The sequence below is a fragment of the Schistocerca americana genome, chromosome 1 (genome assembly GCF_021461395.2).
Source record: "Schistocerca americana isolate TAMUIC-IGC-003095 chromosome 1, iqSchAmer2.1, whole genome shotgun sequence".
NCBI classification, from domain to species: domain Eukaryota; kingdom Metazoa; phylum Arthropoda; class Insecta; order Orthoptera; family Acrididae; genus Schistocerca; species Schistocerca americana.
Window position 1 is genome coordinate 274,300,319 of NC_060119.1, and position 19,250 is coordinate 274,319,568.

Below are 19,250 nucleotides of genomic sequence, written 5' to 3' on the forward strand. Positions count from 1 at the left end.
GACAGAGATTTAGGAACCAGGTTTTAAATTGTATGACATTTCCAGGGGCAGATGTGGACTCTGACCACAATCTATTGGTTATGACCTGTAGATTAAAACTGAAGAAACTGCAAAAAGGTGGCAATTTAAGGAGATGGGACCTGGATAAACTGAAAGAACCAGAGGTTGTACAGAGTTTCAGGGAGAGCATAAGGGAACAATTGACAGGAATGGGGGGAAAGAAATACAGTAGAAGAAGAATGGGTAGCTTTGAGGGATGAAGTAGTGAAGGCAGCAGAGGATCAAGTAGGTAAAAAGACGAGGACTAGTAGAAATCCTTGGGTAACAGAAGAAATATTGAATTTAACTGATGAAAGGAGAAAATATAAAAATGCAGTAAATGAAGCAGGCAAAAAGGAATACAAACGTCTCAAAAATGAGGTCGACAGGAAGTGCAAAATGGCTAAGCAGGGATGGCTAGAGGACAAATGTAAAGATGTAGAGGCTTATCTCACTAGGGGTAAGATGGATACTGCCTACAGGAAAATTAAAGAGACCTTTGGAGATAAGAGAACCACTTGCATGAACATAAAGAGCTCAGATGGAAACCCAGTTCTAAGCAAAGAAGGGAAAGCAGAAAGGTGGAAGGAGTATATAGAGGGTCTATACAAGGGCGATGTACTTGAGGACAATATTATGGAAATGAAAGAGGATGTAGATGAAGATGAAATGGGAGATACGATACTGCGTGAAGAGTTTGACAGAGCTCTGAAAGACACGAGTCGAAACAAGGTCCCGAGAGCAGACAACATTCCATTGCAACTACTGATGGCCTTGGGAGAACCAGTCCTGACAAAACTCTACCATCTGGTGAGCAAGATGTGTGAAACAGGCGAAATACCCTCAGACTTCAAGAAGAATATAATAATTCCAATCCCAAAGAAAGCAGGTGTCGACAGATGTGAAAATTACCGAACAATCAGTGTAACAAGCCACAGCTGCAAAATACTAACACGAATTCTTTACAGACGAATGGAAAAACTAGTAAAAGCCGACCTCGGGGAAGATCAGTTTCGATGCCGCAGAAACACTGGAACACGTGAGGCAATACTGACCTTACGACTTATCTTAGAAGAAAGATTAAGGAAAGGCAAACCTAAACCTACGTTTCTAGCATTTGTAGACTTAGAGAAAGCTTTTGACAATGTTGACTGGAATGCTCTCTTTCAAACTCTAAAGGTGGCAGGGGTAAAATACTGGGAGCGAAAGGCTATTTACAATTTGTACAGAAACCAGATGGCAGTTATAAGAGTCGAGGGACATGAAAGGGAAGCAGTGGTTGGGAAGGGAGTAAGACAGGGTTGTAGCCTCTCCCCGATGTTATTCAATCTGTATATTGAGCAAACAGTAAAGGAAACAAAAGAAAAATTCGGAGTAGGTATTAAAATTCATGGAGAAGAAATAAAAAGTTTGAGGTTCGCCGATGACATTGTAATTCTGTCAGAGACAGCAAAGGACTTGGAAGAGCAGTTGAATGGAATGGACAGTGTCTTGAAAGGAGGATATAAGATGAACATCAACAAAAGCAACACGAGGATAATTGAATGTAGTCAAATTAAGTCGGGTGATGCTGAGGGAATTAGATTAGGAAATGAGACACTTAAAGTAGTAAAGGAGTTTTGCTATTTGGGGAGCAAAATAACTGATGATGGTCGAAGTAGAGAGGATATAAAATGTAGACTGGCAATGGCAACGAAAGCGTTTCTGAAGAAGAGAAATTTGTTAACATCGAGTATTGATTTAAGTATCAGGAAGTCATTTCTGAAAGTATTTGTATGGAGTGTAGCCATGCATGGAAGTGAAACATGGACGATAAATAGTTTGGACAAGAAGAGAATAGAAGCTTTCGAAATGTGGTGCTACAGAAGAATGCTGAAGATTAGATGGGTAGATCACATAACTAATGAGGAAGTATTGAATAGGATTGGGGAGAAGAGAAGTTTGTGGCACAACTTGACCAGAAGAAGGGATCGGTTGGTAGGACATGTTCTGAGGCATCAAGGGATCACCAATTTAGTATTGGAGGGCAACGTGGAGGGTAAAAATCGTAGAGGGAGACCAAGAGATGAATACACTAAGCAGATTCAGAAGAATGTAGGTTGCAGTAGGTACTGGGAGATGAAGAGGCTTGCACAGGATAGAGTGGCATGGAGAGCTGCATCAAACCAGTCTCAGGACTGAAGACCACAACAACAACACTGTACAAGCAGTGTACTTGCATGTAATCACACCATAGGTAAAAAACATCTGAGCAAAAAAGCTCTTGTCAAATTGAAATAATCACAAGAAATAAACTTAAACTGTAAAAATGTAACATTTTTGTCAATTGGAATAAAATGTGGACATGAATTGTTTTAAAGTTAAGATTTCAGTTGTTAAAGTTATAATAAAGTGATCTGCTGTTTTGTATGTGTTGTGGTATCAACTCAGCCTCTTCCTTCTACCCAGCACTGTGCCGACGAGTATTATTTCGTTCGGTACAAGTCAGGATTTTGTGGTTGCTTGTAAATCATACTGCACGATAAATATTGTGACAGCAGGTAATCTTTATTTTTTACTTTAGTTAATGACACGAAAGAAATAATATTTCAATAATATCACATCTACAATAATCAAACCATCCTACCGACTGAGCTAGACAAGAACGACTCACCATACATCCTCACAGCTAAAAAACTGTAAATCAGGAATTACACTTGTGAGGGGGAGTCGTTAGTGTTGCGTGATAACAGCTCAATTGATAAGAGCAATCCTCACGAGAGACAAGATTTCGAGCTGTACACAGATTTAACCTGTCAGGAGAAGTTTCAAACCAGCGGCGCGCTACGTAGCATACTGAAAGATTGATTTTGGTGTTTTGTTGGTTGTAGCAGCAAACTGAATGGTATATTACGTCCCTTTTCCCAGAGTATAATTCAAAGCCTTAACGAATAAGTCAACCACAGTGACTTGTGCCCATTCCAACAATTTTTATCCATCTTCTGCTATATAGGCATTAAACCTGACACATCATGAAGACAATACGCAAAAGTAGGCCGCGGTGGCCGAGCGTTTCTAGGCGCTTCAGTCGGGAACCGCGCGACAGCTACGGTCGCAGGTTCGAATCCCGCCTCGGGCATGGATGTGTGTGATGTCCTTAGGTTAATTAGGTTTAAGTAGTTCTAAGTTCTAGGGGACTGATGACCTCAGATGTTAAGTCCCATAGTGCTCAGAGGCATTTTTTGAATACGCAAAAAACGTCAAACTGGCATGCAGTAGATAAGCTTGGATATGCAGATTATTATCGTTTCAGCGCAACCGCCAAAAGTAGGTAAGTGCAACACCGCCCACAGTCTGTATAGAAAGAAAAATTACGCAGCGAGTTTCCCACTAAGAAACCACATCTGAATGTTGGTTGTTTGTGAGAAGTGAACCACTGCTAGTCAACGACTGTCCTCTTAGCAGCCGTAGGGTTGCGCTTCCGTAGTTATCCTCATTCGCGTAGCCTCTGTGAGCAGTGACTCGGTATACTGTATAAGACGAAACCGCACCCGCTGCTCTCTTACTGTGGCTGCTGTTTCTTAGCTGCTGAAGTTAGCGAGAGCGCTGCCGCACTCGCTTGTGTACGGAAGTCAGTACGTTTGTGGGAGCCATTTAATGTACGCCCAGTCACGCCAGCCTTATGACCGGTTTTAAGTTGCGTTCCAGTACTAGCGGCTGCATTTTCAAGTGCACTTATAGCCACAATACATCACTGCTCGACAAGATGTTTCTCGACACCAGCTCCCGTGTCGGCAATGGATGTTACTCGAAGGATCTTTGAAGGGAAATCACAGCAACAGGGCATCACTGCAATCATCATCCTAGTTTGTTTGGTATTCTCAATTTTGTTTGTTCCTTTCTTCTTAATGACGTTCATTGTTAAACAGTCTCTTAATGACGTAGTGATGGTCATTGGTTGCTACCTGAGTTGTTTGCGCATTTCCTTTGTACAATAAGCTAGAAAAAAAACAACTCATATTAGAACTTAGTTATAACTGTATAATGTACGAAGCATCTGCTGAGAGTTTCAGATATAGCATTAGGTACCGGTTGTAGAGAAGAGGGGAAAGAAAAGAATACAGCAGAAGACAAATGGGCAGCTTTAAGAGATGAAATAGTGAAGGCAGCAGAGGATTAAATAGGTAAAACGACAAAGACTAGTAGAAATCCTTGGATAAGACAAGAGATATTTTATTTAATTGAGAAAAGGAGAAAATATAAAAGTACAGCAAATGAAGCAGGCGAAAGGAAATGCAAACGTTTAAAAAATGGGATTGACAAGAAGTGCAAAATGGCTAAGCAGTAAAGGCTAGAGGACAAATGCAAGGATTTAGAAGCATATTTCACTAGGTGGAAGGTACATACTACCTACAGGGAAATTAAATAGGCGTTTGGAGAAAAGAAAAGCAAAGCTGAAACGTGGAAGGAGTATATAGAGGGTCTATACAAGGGAAATGTTGCTGAAGGCAATATTATGAAGTGGACGTAGATAAAATGAGATGGGAGACATGATACTAAGAGAAGAACTTGACTGAGCCCTGAAAGATCTAAGTGTAAATAAGGCCCCAGGAGTAGACGGTATTCTATCAGAACTACTGAAAACCTTGGCAGAGACAGCCATGACAAAACTCTTCTATTTGGTGTGCAAAATGTATGAGATAAGCGAGCTACCCTGAAACTTCAAGAAGACTGTAGTAACTCCAATTCCAAAGAAAGCAGTCGCTGACAGGTATGAAAATCACCAAACAATGAGTTTAATAAGTCATGGTTGGAAAATACTAAAACGAATTGTATATAGAAGAATGGAAAAACTGCTAGAAGCCGACCTCGGGGAAGATCAGTTTGGATCGCGGAGAAGTGTAGGAATACGCGAGGCAATACTGACCCTAAGACTTATCTTAGAAGATAGGTTACGGAAAGGGGAACCTACGCTTATAGTTTGTAGACTTGGAGAACGCTTTTGACAATGTTGACTGGAATACTCTCTTTGAAATCCCGAAGACAGCAGAGGAGTGAGATGCCATTTGCTATTTGCACATAAACCAGACGGCAGTTATAAGAGTCAAGGGGCATGAAAGGGAATCAGTAGTTGAGAAGGATTGTAGCCTCTCCCGGGTCTTATTCAAGCTGTACATTGAACAAACAGTAAAAGAAACCAAAGAAAGTTTGGAGTAGGGATTAAAGTTCAGGGAAAAGAAATAAAAACCTTGGGGTTTGACAGTGACAATGTAATTCTGTCTGAGACAAGAAAGGACTTGGAAGAGCTGTTGAACGGAATGGAGTTTATGATCGAAGCAGACGAAATGAATTAAAATTTGTAGTGCGGCCGGGCCTCGAGTCCGGGTCTTTTTTCATTGCTAGGGAGTAATGCTAACCATTACACCACAGCACAATAGTCAACATTGCTGCACGAACTACCTAAGCTGAGTGCTCCCATAACACAAACTTCAATTCATTTTTCCCTTATATATTGACACTACTGCCATGGCTCTCCGATATTGGACGTAATGGGTCGTCCTTGTACCACTGGTGATTGTTTTGAAAGGAGGGTATAAGATGAAAGTCAACAAAAGCAAAACAAGATTAGGAAACGAGACACTTAAAGTGGTCGATGATTTTTGCTATTTGGGCAGCAAGGTAACTGGTGTTGGTCGAACTAGAGAGGATATAAAATGTATATTGGCAATGGCAAGAAAAGAATTTTTGAAGAAAAGAAATTTATTAATATCCAATACACATTTAATTGTTAGGGAGTCTTTTCTGAAAGTATTTGTCTGTAGTGTAGCCAATGGAAGTGAAACATGGACGATAAACGGTTTAGACAAGAAGATAATAGAAATCTGGTGCTACAGAAGAATGTTGAAGATTAGATGGGTAGATCACATAACTAATATGCAGGTGCCGAATAGTATTGGGGAGACAAGAAATTTGTGGCACAACTGGACCAAAAGAAGGGACTGGTTGATATGACACATTCTGAGACATCAAGGGATCGCCAGTTTAGTAACTCTGTATAGTCATTTAACAGATTCTAGTACTTGGCTACACTCTGACTGAATTTTACGTAAGCAAACTTTTACTATAATACTTTGCAATAGTTAAGAATACACGTAAACAATTTAAATGATGCCTCTTTATATTAACTTGGCACTTCATAAGTCTGTAAAACAGGATACTCGGATTAATCAATCACCAGGAAGGAACCCTTATAGGTGCATGAGTAGGATGAAATAACAGGGTGAACCAGCCTTTTTAAAGTTCAAAAATGATTATTAAAACACGGTTTAACCCTCCGGTGGACGAACCTGTGAAACTAGCAAGAGCGGGCGCATGTAGCACTGACTGCTACCTCCAGAAAATCGGTTTTTTCGCTCTTGTAGCAGTCCTGTTCTCGATGTAAGGTAGGTAAAATCATTAGAAACAAATCGCGATATCGAACTGAATTATATATTTGGCTCTTGAGCATATTACAGCCTTTCAGTATAATGTATTTCTTCAATGTAAACTAGAAATCGTTCCTCAGTAAACTATAAAATATCAAACGCAAGTAACTAAAACAATATATTTCGTTATCGGTGGTAACATAACCTTTTGAAAGAAAGAACGTACACCTTTTGAATACAGCCAATTTCACAAGATTACAAATCAAACTTATAATAAAATACAACCAGAATTTGACAGGAAAAATAGTAGGTAGCTGCTTACGCTGAGAACATTATCAGAATAAACAACGTTGAGCAAGAGTACAGTAACTGAATAGACCACTACCCGTCTGAACATAATTTATACGTTCGTAAGTTTCTCTCTTGAAAATCGAGCTAAATAGAAAACATTAGTATGCAGGATTTTCAAACGTATCACAATCTTTACACGTTGCAATATGCCGCGAGTGCTTCTTACGAACAAATTGTTTACAATCATTACATGTGATAGTTGTAAACACTGATGACATGGTTCATTTCCTTTTGCAGCGTCTGGGGCTGCAATTGGTTGGGACGGCTCGCGGTATGTTACAAGAAACAGATAGTTTGGAAGTGTGCCTATCTGAGCCCTTATTTTGAAATGAGCCTCTTAAAGTTCGAGCGCTAATTCACTGAGAAAGTCGCGACAGCGTATTGTGAATTCGGGATTATTTTGGAGAAACAGCACTTGTGAATTTATGCCAGCCAGGTCCAAAAAACTGAAAAAAATCCTCAGAGGCCATCTCCTTGTTTGCCGTGCATTTGAGTAAGCAGCGCACATTTTATTGACTGTATCGACACCTTCCTTGGTGGAATTATAATCGGTGTTGATCAGTGGTTTACCCGTCATTTCATCGGTAACTTTGCGGTCATGAATAGTCGATAGAAGGAGTACACATTTCCTACACTTGGTATGGATGGAAACAAGTGTTTTATCTTACTGATACCCATAAATACATGAACCGATTTCCCATGATTTTGAGATAAATTCAGGAGGGATTTCTCTTTCGTTGGCTTTGAGGGTACCAATGACAGTCAATCCTTTCTCAAGAAGGATTTGACGTAATGGCACAATAGTGAAGTAGCTGTCCATTGTAATGTTTCTGTTGGAACGTTGAATATCTTGAGAAAGTCTTTGAACTATATCGTATGGTTTATTTGATATATCCCTAGGGCCTGGCCTCTGCTTTCCACACTACACCTCGAAATTCGATGTATAACATGTTTTACTGTCACATATTGCATAATATTTCAGTCCATAATTGGCCGGTTTGCTAGGCATATATTGGACAGAACCATATCTACCCTCTAAATGCGGACAGCATCTCGTCAATTGTGACTGCACCATGACTGTAATTATTCCTACAGCTGGCCAAAACCCTGTCATAAATATTGCAGACGGCTGCGAGCCTGTCAGTCTTTTCTCTCTCCACTCTCGTGCACTGGTAATCAAACCTCATTGATCGAAGTAAGAACAGGAAGCGCTTGTAACTGAATGTCGTCCTTGTGATCCTCATACCTGTTCCATCATCTTTCCATTGCTCTCTGCAGTTCGCACGATTCCCATGCTTCACTCCAACTTGGAATGAAAGACCCAAAATACCCATCATCTCATCCCGTGTAGTGTCCTTACAGTTCCGATATCTGGAGTATTTTACTTCGTCCCTTCTGTTCGCAATAAAAGCGTTGGTACAGTCTATAATTGTATTAATAATATCAAGCCTATAAATTTGAGAAATGCATCAATGGAGTATGCCTGGAAATCCGCGTTGGATGGGGAAAAATTTTGATGATATTCGTGAAGCAGCTTTTACTGGGGATTTGCTGCACCAAATAGTTTCCTTGTCTTTTCCGATGTAAAAAAAGAAATCCTCCATTTCATCAATCTCCATTTCAGTGCTTCCTCTTCAGAAACCTCTGAACCGCTGTCACGCTCATTTACTTCCACGAACTGTTCTTCATCCTCAACATCTGAGCCGTCATTGGCTTCTTCACTACTCAGTGTCCCTTCTTGAACCCGCCTCTTCTCGTCAGCGTCCAACTTCTCTATAAGTCTCCTGATCTCTTCATCGGAAGTGTCACGTTTCGCCCTAGGTACAACATACGACGGTGAAGACTAATAGACATAGATAAGTAAATATAAATAGTAGGTGCAGTTATCATAAAATAGGTAGGTAGTAGATATAATTATTTGCATTACACTGCTGATATGAATGTAACAATATACGAGTAGATGAAATAGGTAACCTATCATATTGTATGTTGATTGCATGAAAAACATTGATCTATATGCATACTTCTACTAAATAATTCATGGTAAAAATGTTGTACAACAATAAAAAACAATGAGAGCCAAAGCCTGTCACAAAACAATAACCCCTCACCAATATTCAAAATGGCTCTGAGCACTATGCGACTCAACTTCTGAGGTCATCAGTCGCCTAGAACTTAGAACTAATTAAACCTAACTAACCTAAGGACATCACACACATCCATGCCCGAGGCAGGATTCGAACCTGCGACCGTAGCGGTCACGCGGTTCCAGACTGAAACGCCTTTAACCGCACGGCCACACCGGCCGGCCTCACCAATATTCGAAAAGCAAATTTACGTACATGAACGGGCGCATGAAGCACGGATGCTGCCGAAGTGGGGTACTCGCTTCCGACCTTGGCTGGTGGCTGCTACAAGGAAGGAAAACATCTGGCTCATAGACTGTGCTGACAGTATAGCCGACTGCAGGTACTGTATGTCCCTAGATGATTCAAAACCTTCACTATCACTTATCACATACACATCAACGTGGCAGCACGGAGGATTAAATTAATGCTTCACGCTGTACAAAAGTAAAAATATAAAAAAAAAAATCATGTCTGGTGGCTGTAGGCTTGGGTATAGCGAACAATTATGACGGTTACACTAACCACAGTACGGCCTGCAAGTATCTTGCTGTATGGGCTCAACTTCTCTTCTTGGCGTCGTTCAGTTTTACAAGCCCAACAACTCGCAGCTATCCCCATAAGCCGTTTGCAGTCTTCATCCGAAGCATTTTTGTGCAAATTTGCAGGCAAAGCTTGTCCTGCTCCACAAAGGTGTTACCTCGATCACTGCTGCCTACAGACTGTGTCACTTACTTCCTGCGCGTGCTCTAGGTAGCACGCCAGTACGCCCTTGCCGCCTTTTCCACTCTCCAAAGCCACTTTCGTTTCAAACGAAATCACACTGGCTTTTACATAATAGCTATTTCTTACACTGTTCCTAAGCGTGACCATTTCTTAAACCGTCAAATTTGCATCACCATGAACAATTTATACACACAAATATTATAAATACAAAATGTCATCAGAAAATTATTTAAGGTAATAAACATTTAACATAGTATTTTACATACATTACTCACGTACAATGTACAGAACTTCAAAACTATAGTATAACACACTTTACATCTTCAGAAATTATAGTACCAATACGTGAAAATTATAAAGCAAAAAATTTATAAAATTTTAAATGAACCATAAGCAAATAATGTTATAAGTGGGGAAGTAAAAATTGTAGACGGAGACCAAGAGGCGAATACAGTTAGCAGATTCAGAAGGATGTAGGTTGCAGTAATTATTCGCAGGTGGAGACACTCGCACAGAATAGAACAGCATAGAGAGCTGCATCAAACCAATCTTCGGACTGAAAACCGCAACAACAACTGGTGTTTTACTAGCAAGTAATCATACTCCGGCAGTCCGAAAAGTTTCTAGGCGATTACTAAAAATTAGAGGAGAGTTAAGACGGTATTCATAATGCTTCAGGTGTTCTACATAGTCTTGCTCCGCTCGAGTACAACACACTAGGACGCTCATACAACAACACGAGAGATCAGAAAAAGCCGTCTTAGATGTTATCCAACTCGCACGGCGCATTCGATTGGATGTCGATTAAGTAACCAGGTCGCTGACCCTTCAGGCAAATTTCTGCACTTTGTCGTTTTTGTGTTAGGTTCGTCTCGACAGCACAAACTGTCGTCACCCGTATAGCTTTCTCCACAAATGTTCCGCTTTTTGTCCCTCCCGTTTCAGTGGTGGCATTGTCTTGTGTGAGAAGGAGATACTTCTACTAGAACGTGCTTTTCGATCCGCGATATTGATGTTGACGTTCGTCGGGATTCAATTACTACCTAGAGAATACGGAATCTGTCGGTTCAGAAGAGCTACACTAAATGCTATGGAAGATCCCAAGTCTTACCGAACTAGCGGCCAAGAAGACATTTTGTTCCTTCGATCGTGCGAGAGGGTGTAGCTATATGAAATGCCTTGAATCAGTTAATCGGCTTCTTTGCGGAACAAGTATCCACATCCCGCGTCCGGCCATCCTGATTTAGGTTTTCCGTGATTTCCCTAAATCTTTCCAGGCAAATGCCGGGATGGTTCCTCTGAAAGGGCACGGCCGACTTCCTTCCCCATCCTTCCCTAATCCGATGAGACCGATGACCACGCTGTCTGGTCTCCTTCCCCAAAACAACCAACCAACCAAGTATCCACACGGAAAGTGCGACGACGTAAGGAGCACCACGAACTGTCAGTACGACGACTTTAGTTGCGGCTTTCCTTCACACTTCAGAAGACCCAGGCACCTCAACCGTGGTGCGCCCAGCGACAGCTGTTGTACCACGTCGTCTTTCCAGACGAGTCCCAGTTCTCTGCAGAAGAGCAGAATAGACGTCTCCGTATGTGTGTAGGTCTCGAAGGTAACAAGCGTTGCCAGGACTGATTCGCCTTCGTCCTATTGGCCCAGTTGCATGCATGACTGTATGGGCTGTCGTCGTCTTAGCAACACGATCACCTCTGATCACCTCTGCTTCGCGTAGCCGACAGTTCTGATAACAGTGGCTACACTTCCGATGTTTTATGTTCACTGGCTGTGCCCTATCTTCGAGATCCCCATGACGTTATTCTTGAACAAGATCGTATGAGACCGTATGAGTTCCTTGCTGTCTTGACCTATCTCAGTACACAGAGTGTTCGACTGACTGTTGCCTTGGCACGCATGTTCTCCAGGTCTCTTACCCAGTGAAGACATCTGGTTATAGGTTCCGCGAGAATGGCATTCCGTCACTCGCCAGCCACCGTCACTGACGAACTCTTACACCGAGATGAAGCAGCTTGCAATGATGTACCTGTAACTGTTATCCAAGCGGTATTGGTAGGATACATTTAAACTAGCAAAAGAAAAGTCTCTGAATGTAGGTTGTTATTTACAATGTGCCTAATATTCGTATGTTTTTCTCGGCGTGATTAACTGATGGTATGTTTTCGAATTGCAACAGATTTAATGATATTTTTCTAAACAATATTTCGATATCTTAAGCATATGCTAAGACCGAAGGTGGAGGCTGCAGAAGTACGAGCATTGCGCTCAAGAATGGAATCGTCGCATCGGGTGGAACCTGACAACATACGTAACTTCAATACTGCATTCAGTTGTAAAATACACTACTGGCCACTAAAATTGCTACACCACGAAGATGACGTACTACAGACGCGAAATTTAACAGACAGGAAGATGATGCTGTGATATGCAAATGAATAGGTTTTCAGAGCATTCACACTAGGTTGGCGCCGGTGGCGACACCTACAACGCGCTGACATGAGGAAAGTTTCCAACCGATTTCTCATACACAAACAGCAGTTGACCGGCGTTGCCTGGTGAAACGTTGTGATGCCTCGTGTAAGGAGGAGAAATGCGTACTATCACGTTTCCGACTTTTGATAGAGGTCGGATTGTAGCCTATCGCGATTGCGGTTTATCGTATCGCGACATTGCTGCTCGCGTTGGTCGAAATCCAATAACTGTTAGCAGAATATGGAATCGGTGGGTTCAGGAAGGTAACACGAAACGCCGTGCTGGATCCCAACGGCCTCATATCACTAGCAGTCGAGATGACAGGCATCTTATCCGCATGACTGTAACGGATCGTGTAGCCACGTCTCGATCCCTGAGTCAACAGATGGGGACGTTTGCAACACAACAAGCATCTGCACGAACAGTTCGACGACGTTTGGAGCAGCCTGGACTATCAGCTCGGAGACCATGACTGCGGGTACCCTTGACGCTGCATCACAGACAGCAGCGCCTGCGATGGTGCACTCAAAGACGAAAATGGGTGCACGAATGGCAAAAAGTCATTTTTTTCGGATGAATCCAGGTTCTTTTTACAGCATGATGATGGTCGCATCCGTGTTTGGCTACATCGCGGTGAACGCACATTGGAAACGTGTATTCTTCATCGCCATACTGGCGTATCACCCGGCGTGAAGGTATGGGGTGCCATTGCTTACACGTCTCGGTCACCTCTTGTTCGCATTGAACAGTGGACGTTACATTTCAGATGTGTTACGACCCGTGGCTCTACCCTTCATTCGATCCCTGCGAAAGCAGGATAATGCACGACCGCATGTTGCAGGTGCTGTATGGGCCTTTCTGGATACAGAAAATGTTCGACTGCTGCCCCGGCCAGCACATTCTCCAGATCTCTCACCATCTGAATACGTCTGGTCAATGGTGGCCGAGCAACTACTCTTGATGAACTTTGGTATCGTGTTGAAGCTGCATGGGCAGCTGTACCTGTACGCGCCATCCAAGCTCTGTGTGACTCAATGCCCAGGCGTATCAAGGCCGTTACTACGGCCAGAGGTGGTTGTTCTGGGTACTGATTTCTCAGGATCTATGCACCCAAATTGATTGAAAATGTAATCACATGTCAATTCTAGTATAATATATTTGTCCAATGAATACCCGTTTATCATCTGCATTTCTTCTTGGTGTAGCAATTTTAATGGCCAGTAGTGTAGTAAACATAATATCTCGGGTATGCAACATCGGTGTGCACGTTCAAAAACACCGCGCATAAAAATGGGATTTTTCCGGAGCTTATACCTCGGATTCTATTGGTAACAGGTTGGTTCAAGTGTTTTGGATAGCCCTTGGGCTAGAGACCATTTGTATACTGTACAGGGTCAAAGTTTGAATATAACACACTTCCTCCAGATTTGGCAAATGCAGTAAATACGTTGGTTATTTTTGCATTATATGTACTTTATGGTGCGCTTTAACGGGCTTATGGAGGCATCATTTAGTTCATGGTTGGTTCCTGAGAAAACCCAAAAAATATGGTCTCTCGGTACCAAAATAGAGCCGCGGATTCCAAGACGGCTACGCGCAGAAAATGAATGGCTGAATTACTTACGATACATTCCTAAGATTCCTATCTAAAAAAATCTTGAACGTTTTTCTTGGTATATTTATCTGTTTCCGAGATACAGAGGTTCAAAGTTATCCTACTTCTATACGCGAAATACTCACGTTAAAACGTAGAATCCGTTGTGAGGTGAAATCTAAATAACCGCAGCAAATTGCACAAATTTCAACAGTATATTCTACAGGTATTTATCTAGAAGTGCCATCTTCCTATCTCAAAAGTTTTTATCCGTTATCAGTTTCTGGGTGCTGAGGAAGATAGACTGAGGCAGCTGGTGCCCACGTTTCAGTCAGGGTCTTTTAAAACAGGGGAATATTAGCCTTTTTTGTGCTCCCGTAGGAGCACGTTTTCGCTGGTTTTTTATTACTTGAAGATAGTTCAGAATACACGTCTGAGGAGCGGTCTGTTTGCTACAGCGGTTGATCTAAGTAGATGACCATTATTAAAGGGATTCTTAGCAGTCCTTTCATTTACTTCCCTATACTTTACACATTAAAATTGTAATTGTTTCACACTGCGACTAAATTAATTACCGACGTGAATTCACGGAAATTGGGAGAACAAAACTATTGTGCTACGTTCGACAAAAGTTGCTTTTGATGGGCTTAGAAATTTTCGAGTCATTAGAAGATCGAAGAAAATATTTTTGACGAATATCAACACGGTTTATGTTACAAAACAGATGTTATGAGTAGGGTGATGGCTGAGACTTCTCATATTCCAAGCTCAGGCGACTGATTTTGCTAGCTTCCGGTTTCTTCTGTACTTGAAGTAGTGACATGCAGAGACGTCTGGAGAGAGAGACAGCAGGATCGGAAATGCAGTACGTACAATAAATCATGTTAATTTGCTGGAGAATCGTGCAGGGAAAAGGAAAATATACGTTCCTGTTAGTGCACTGCGAGTGGCGTTAACCCTTACAGATGAAATAAGTGCTGCAAGATTGTAACAAGAATGCTAAGTGGGAAGAAAACCTTGCATCACATCGAAAGGATGCATTTTATAAGAGAGAAGTGTATTGTGGAATTTTAGAGCAGTGGGGTAGGACTACCGGCACGCTGAAATGTGTTTTCTTTTTAAATAAATCGAGATCATAATAAGGATCACAAGAATTCCAACACTGTAGAAACTTAAGCGTGTATAGCAGGAATTACGTACCATTTCTGGAACGAAGATGTTTTAAGGATCTAGGTGATAACGACAGATGAATTCCCTGTAGTTTGTCGACAACAATGATCGCTATAAAATAGCCTAAACCACAAATTTGTTTCTATTGCCATCTCGTACTTACACAGAACTAAAATATTACACTCAGAAAATATTACACTCGCCTATGTATCTTATATTCACTGCACGCTGCTAACAAAGCCTAGAATAATTATCGACGTAATCTCATCGGCAACTTTGGCGTAGTCTAGTACACTGACTATATTCAACTTTGTCCTCGCTCGGTTCATTGTCATACACCTTCAAACTAAGTAACTCAACAGGTTTATGGATATTACCCTCAATGAACCATGTATTCAAGAATTATTCATGTACAGAGTAAATCTGAACCGTAACTTCCTGTGAGAAATAAGCTGTTTCGTAATTTCAAAGTTACGAGTGTCACCCTGTTCTCCACTAAGCACAAAGAATGACCTACTTCACTAAGTACTCCGTTACATTTTGTTCGGTGGAAGAAACATGTAAAACATTTATGTCCTACAGTAGAGTCAACAAAAGAAATTCCCTGGCAGATGGCCGCCCTGTGACCAGCTTTCAACTGCGAAGCGCGAACGGCAGCCGAAGAAACAAAATAATTGTCTTCTGTAGAACCATGACAACAGTGAGGCGTTGCCATAGGGACGTACACGAAATCGCGTTAAGTGATTGGTCGACGTGGGCGCGCGAAGCAGCTGCAAGTTCACTGCGACTGTCAGGGAACTACTTTCGCCGAGTCTATTACACATCCAGATCCAGATTGTAAAATACAATCAGTGATAGTTGAATGACAGATGACCTCTAACTACACACTGACCATTTATTGACATTACAGTCCCCAAAGGGTACAATGACAGAAAAAATTTCAAATAGTCCCCAAATAATTACAGTGTGTATCACTGGTCATATGCTTTGTGGAGGTTACTAGGTCATAAACCCAAAAATTGATTTTGGTAATTTCCAAGAATGACTGCCTATCGATGTTTCGGGGTCCAAACGATACATATCGAACGTGCGATCCTAAATCGATCATGTGACTCTGGTGGCGGGCGTTACGAGTATGTTTACGGTGGTCATTGCAGCAATGACAAAAGAAGACCGTTACAAAAATACTTGTCATTACAAAGGAGATGACTTACCTTACTCGTCGTCAGTGTTGTCGTCATGTGAAAGGTCATGTGATGTGTACGCTATGGGAACAATTCTCTTTTTGCTCTTAATTCGCGGAGGTATGTAACTTAAGGGAACGACGGAAAACAGATAAGAATTACGATCACAAACAATTGATCATAACGCCCGCACTAGAGTCGCATGATCGATATGTATCGTTTGGACTCCGCGACTTCAATAGGCAATCATTCTTTGAAATTACCTTGATTTTGGTAAAAGACAACTCCCTCTTATTGAAATATGAAATATATACTCCCAATTTACTTTTGATGTCTGTCTTTTTCTGAATCACCTAGGTACATTTGCTTTATAGTAAACTGTTACTTCTCGCAACAAAGAAGACTATCATTAGATAAAATTAACGTGTGATTTGATTACATTAATTCAGTGAACTTCTTCACCTTTCTTTACTCGACCTCAGAACCGACTGTTTCGGAAGCAGAATCTCGGAGTGATTTGAAGCAAAATGATTCAGCTTATTTCTTTTTGTCAACGAATATTACTCCTTAAGCAGTCTCTCAGAACTCTCTTGAATCTTTTAGAATTCCCAGATATTTACCGCATTATTTCAGTGAATTTAATTTCCCTGAGGAATCCCGGTTTCCCAGGTCACCCAGTCAGGTCGCCATCCTAACGAAGGAAAGAAGGTAACAGTGACGCTCTTTCACATACCTGTTATGAGTCAAGTGGTCGCCGTCTGCAGACGGAGCGACGGCTGCTGTTCGCCCGTCCCTGCTACTGGCGTACAAAGCGGCTGTCCGCGTCCCCTCCTACACAGCGCTACCGAACCACTGGACACAATTAAGCACACTCACAGCCAGCCAGCCAGTCCAGCGCGCCATCCGCTGCCGACGCTGGAAGCCCCCGGGATGACCCAAACAGTCGATACCGTTTGGGGAACCCCCGGGGTTGGCTCGGTCAGGCTTCCCAACACACCCTCCCCTCTCCTTCCGCCCTGCGATACCTTTCACAGCCTACGGCTGAGTACGGAGCAGCAGGAGACTGCGTTGTGCTCTCTTTCTATGTCTGGCTTGTTTGCAGTCAGTACGACCTTTAAGATTATTCATGATTCACTTTCTTTTGCTGCTCTGTGATTACTGATTCTTTTTTCGCTCTCGCCCATGATGCCTGTTATAAATTGCTCTTACTTACCCTAGTCAGCGTATGAAGCTTCGTAACGTCACACTTGCAAGAGGTAAAAATTTCAATTATCTGGGATTAGTAATATCAGAGAACGGAACAGTTGAAGCATACGTCTCGAAGAATAATATCTGGTTGAAGAAAGTCGCATATGCTTTCAGAGATTCTGTGTAATTCAAAAAAAACCATAAAAACCAAAGACAAAATTTATAAAATAGCTGTAAGGCCAGTGCTATTGTCTGACAGTGAAGTCTAAGCATCAAGGGCCCGAGGAGTAACACTGAAATACAAATAGTGCGATGAATTCGGAGGTATAGTCCAAGCATTCTGTGACGGCATAGTTAAATTTGTAAAAATTGTCATCTCAACACATAAAATATGAGCGTAAAGGGAATTAAATTTCAAATAGTTTCATGATACTCAGTCCAAGTTGGCCAACTTGGCCTAAAAATTCCGAAAAGTTGCAAAAAAACTGTTTTTCTTAAATAAATAAAAATCTATAGCCCCGAGCGAGAAATGTTAAACAAGAAAGTATTAGGGCTTAAAAAGATCTATTAATTCCTTTTTTATAAGTATGGATTGCTTTCTTACGCTGCGTGATATATCGAAAAAAAAGTTAAACATCGGATTCTCTTTACCTCGTTAACATTCACGTTCCCATACTTGCTATTTACTGTAATTAGATCCGCGGGAAGTTGAAAACGAAACTTGTTTGAAAAATAAAAAAAAAAACATTAATTATTTTTCGAGATATATCGATTACAAAAAACAGGCGCTCTCGCGAATTTGCTAGATCTTATCAGAGGATAGCCCCTATAGCAATGGTTTTAGGCTTATTTTCCTGGAAGAGAGTTGTGCGATCATACTATTAAATAATTCGTACGATTTTATTAGTTGTAGGGATCGAGAAACGACTACGAAAAACTTACACTTTTCAGGGCGACCGCGCGCCGGTTCCCCCCACTCCGCCGCCCGCTCGAGCTGACGCACTCTGTGTTTGCACGCCTCACTTTATCATTCAGTTACTAATAGTGAACATCGATTACACATATTATATTTATTTCTTGAATGTATTTCTATTCAACATAAACCTCCATCAAGAGCATCGCTGTAAAATTTAACTGTATCGACTAGTGTTTATTTTATTTATTTATTTTTTATAAGTTATCTTAAAATTTCTTTTTTTAAAATTCGTGATAAAATATCAGCAATTTGTTTCTTCGACACTTGTTTTCATAAAATAAAAATTGATATAGTTAGTTAAAAAGTCACCCACCAACTGTGCAAGTTTTTCGAAGTCGTTTGCGATCCTTACAATTAAAAATATCGTAAAAACTATTTAATAGCGCGGTAACACAACTCTTTGCGAAGAAAATAAACCTATAACAGTTAGTGTAGGGCTATCCGCAGAGAATAAGTAGCCAATTATCAGGAACGCATTTTTTTAAAAAAATAGATACATCTCGAAAAATAACTAAGGTTTTTACGTTTTGAAAAAGTACTTTCTTGAATTACCGTAGGCTATACTTACAGTAAATAGAAAGTATGGGAACGTGGATGTTAATGTGTTAAAGAGAACCCGACCCTTAACTTTTTTTCGAAACATCACAATGCGTAAGAAAGCAATCCATACTTATAAAAAAGAAATCGATAGATCTTTTTCAGCCCTTCAAGTTTCTCGCTCAACATTTTCGATCGGAGCTTTAGATGCTTACTTATTTAAGATGAACCGTTTTTAGCAACTTTTCGGATTTTTTTTTTTTGGCTATGTTCACCATCTTGGATCGAGTTTCATGAAAAATAAACTCTATTTAAAATTTCATTCCCATACACTCTTTTTTTTCGTTTTCAGTTACTGATTTATGCAATCACTTCTCCAGAATGCTTTGACCCGCAGTTTTAAAATCGTTCTCATAAGGCATAAATGAAAATCTCCCAGAACCCAGGGTGAGACAATACGGCCACAT

At 41.1% G+C, this 19,250-nt stretch overlaps 1 protein-coding gene across 1 annotated transcript in view; it reads right to left on the reverse strand.

Annotated features, from left to right (window-relative positions):
• The window catches only part of LOC124591732 (protein PRY1-like), a 584,561-nt gene extending 567,652 nt beyond the window's left edge, over positions 1-16,909 (reverse strand). Inside the window, exon 1 of the mRNA XM_047131786.1 lies at positions 16,816-16,909. The gene's annotated coding sequence lies outside the window, so the exon portion shown is untranslated. The remainder of the gene's footprint in view (positions 1-16,815) is intronic.
• Between the last annotated feature and the right edge of the window lie 2,341 nt (positions 16,910-19,250).